Source organism: Trachurus japonicus, unplaced genomic scaffold (assembly GCF_045865225.1).
Source record: "Trachurus japonicus isolate A0001 unplaced genomic scaffold, Traja_1.0 AP030520.1".
Taxonomy (NCBI): domain Eukaryota; kingdom Metazoa; phylum Chordata; class Actinopteri; order Carangiformes; family Carangidae; genus Trachurus; species Trachurus japonicus.
In genome coordinates, this window is record NW_028220653.1 from 503,051 (window position 1) to 506,440 (window position 3,390).

Genomic DNA, 3,390 nt, shown 5'->3' on the forward strand with positions numbered 1-3,390 from the left:
GTCAGTCACTCTGCTCTGCTGTAAGCCCAGGAGAAAACTTTCCTTGTATCCTACAACCTTTATCCAATGAGGAGAGAGAACGGCATAAAGGGGCGGTCCTCTCTGTGTGTGCAGCCAAGGGTTGCGCGTGAATGTGGTGACGTAGGGACGAGGACCAATAGATCCATGACGAGGGCGGGGACTGCTAACTCCATCGGCTGACAAGAACGACCGGATCGCTTACTTCTGCTTTAACATACTTTATTTTCTTCATACTGACCTCTGCAGATGATGCATCTGTACGTAGCCTTGACAGATGCCACCTCATCATCCGACAAGGCTATTGTGTTGATTTTATTGGCTCGGGCAAACTGGCTTAGGTCCTGGAGGGCCTTACTTAGCTCCTCCATATTGGACAGGGTCTGCTCATGTGTGACACTGGTAGAAGAAGGTGAAATAAAGACAAATAGACTCTAATGAGACAAGATAGCTGTGATTCTCAAATTAGAACTTGCAAACAATGTAACAAAAAAAAATCATAGATAGATAGATAGATAGATAGATAGATAGATAGATAGATAGATAGATAGATAGATAGATAGATAGATAGATAGATAGATAGATAGATAGATAGATAGATAGATAGATAGATAGATAGATAGATAGAGCCTCCTCTATCTAGGGAGAGAGACACAAGATTTGTCAATGATTTGAACTGAATATAGTAGATTTGTTCCTCTAAGACAGTAAATTGGATATATCATGTAGACATGGGCAAAACAAGTGAGAAGGTCATCTTGACTTTTAGAGAAACATGTCTCACCATTTTAAGAAATACAGAACCAATAACTAACCAACTGAAGATAATAACAAAAAGAAAAATCAATGCAGATAATCATTAGTTTTTTCCCTACCGGGAATTGTTGCTTTTAGGCGCTCCTCATCACCACAGACCTCACACTTAACCAGCTCATATTCATCAAAATACCCTGCGGGGCCTGGCAGCAGGACATCGCCACTTTTTTTTATTAAATAGATGGTGGATGGGATCAGCTGAAGGTGGAAGGAAGCCAAAGATTATTAAAAAACTTGATACACTGTCATGCAAAAACAGAGTCTCACTTCCACATTTGTTTTCTTCACCCTCAATCCTAAAAGACAGCACGTTGAAGGAAAGAACTATGACTGGTGTCATATCATTTGTCTGTAACGCTGTAATTGTATGTTCTGTCCTGCTGTTATTTCTAGAGTGTAATGTGTTGCAAATTTAGCTTCCTCTGACATTGTTACAAATGTGTTAACTCGCTTCAGTAAACAGGAGAATAGGGTCCTCCAATGAGAGGGTTGCCGGTTAGAATCCCACTCTTTCCTGTCACTGTCGTAGTGTCCTTGGGCAGGGCACCTCACCCACTGAGGCAGTCGAAGGGACCGTTTGGCTCGAAATTGCAGCCAGAAATGTACTTTTGGGACTATTGAGCACACCTGAATATGGGGTCATTCCTATGTTCCCACAGCCCTATGTTCCCACAGCCTTATGTTCCCACATTTCTAACTTTTGTTGTCACTGAAAATTAGGCCCTATGTTCCCACAGCCCTTTGGTCCCACCATTGGTTGTGTTTAGGCAATGAAGAAAAGAGTTGGTTAAGTTTAGTAAAAAGACGAGGGGTCTCATTTATAAAACTTGCGTGGGATCGTTACTAAAAGTGTATGTACGCCCAAAAGCCAAGTTTTGCGTGCGCCAGTAAATATTCAGACTTATAAAACCCTGCGCACGCACACTTCTAAGCAAACTTCCCATTATAGATCACAGAGTTCCTACAAGTGTGCGCAGCTGAATCCGCTTCACGTTAGAGAAGGAATTTTGATTTTGAATTTTAAGTTCGATTCTAAGAAGATGTTTCTGAAACACCAGTCCGATGCAAAATAACGTTGTTGAATTAAATAACTGTGGCAACATGGATCTAACGCATACGGGTTGAAATTAAATGTGTGACGGCCGATAATAAAAACATAATCGTTCTTCTCACTCTATATTTCCTGAGTCTGACTTCAGTTCACCACCACACCGTCTGTGTCGCCAATTCCCCTTTTCCTTTTTTTTTTAAAGATTAATCAATTAGGACATTAGGCCATTTGCTTAAATGTGTAGCACACTCAGAACACTATCATGTGAAACATTGTAATATTACAGAAACTGTAATGACAATAATACATTAGAGTTCTGTTCCCACGGCGAAGGGTCACTTTGTCGTTATCCATTTCGGTGTCAGGAGAGAGATGAGCCTGCTAATATTCCAAGAGCTGGCGTAAAAACCAGTGTGCGCTCAAAGGAAGAGTTATACTAACCCAGGGTTGCCAACTCTCACGCATCTGGCGTGTGTCACACGCTTTTAGGTCCTGTCTCACGCTCTCACACCACTCAAACAATTCTCACGCCAAAATCAAGCGATTTGGGGAAAAAAAAAAAAAAAAAAAAAAAAATTAAAGCAAGCTTTGGCACTCATCAATAGGCTCTCTGATTGGTGTGCGCGATGCTTATCCGCGTGTCGATTGGACGGCTGCTCAAGCCTGTGATCACAGCACAGTAGGACGGGGAGTTGTCGATCCGCGCCCCCCCCCCCCCCCACCACCAACAGCGGCACAATGCTGAAGCCTGGACCCGACTTGGTCCGAATCCGATGGCCAAAAAAAAGAGGGAGAGAGCGAAGCCCGAGACACAACCTGACCTGACCGAGTTATGTTTTCGGACTGAACGCGGCTCGAACTGACGCCTGCGGTCGGGCTGGTTGGGCCAGTCCGTTGAAAACTATAAAATCAAGATGCAGACTGGGTAGCCCAAAAGTACAGCTAGGCAGCTCAGTCCAGAGAGCAGAGGAGAGAGAGACAGCGCAGCAACAGGTGTGTGTGTGTGGACGTCTGTGTGGACGTGTGTGCGCAACTGCGCATGCATGCACGTGGGCCATACCTGCAAACTCCGAATGGGTATGTAGAATGTTTATTACAGAAGAGAAACACACATTTCAGGACCTGACTTGTATCATCAAGCTGTAGTAGAAGACTGAAAATCACAGGACATGTCTGTTCTGTCCTTTCATATATGTGACCCGTTCCATCAAAATGAGTCGGAAGTCGCAACGTTCTATTTTTAGATAATCAGCTGATAACATGGAAAACCCATAGAAAATCAAAAAAATTTTTTTACCCTAATTTCAAAGCAATGACACTCAAAAACAATCTCCCAAAGTTTCACAGTCCAGATAATTGAGAAAAGGCACGTAAATGATGATTAAAGTTGACCTGCAACTTAAACCCTCTGAAAATGAGTGTTGCTTCGGTGCAAAACATGAAATATCTTCTGAACCGTTCATGATAGAGACGAGCTGTAAACTGCATCTGAATCGCGGGATTCT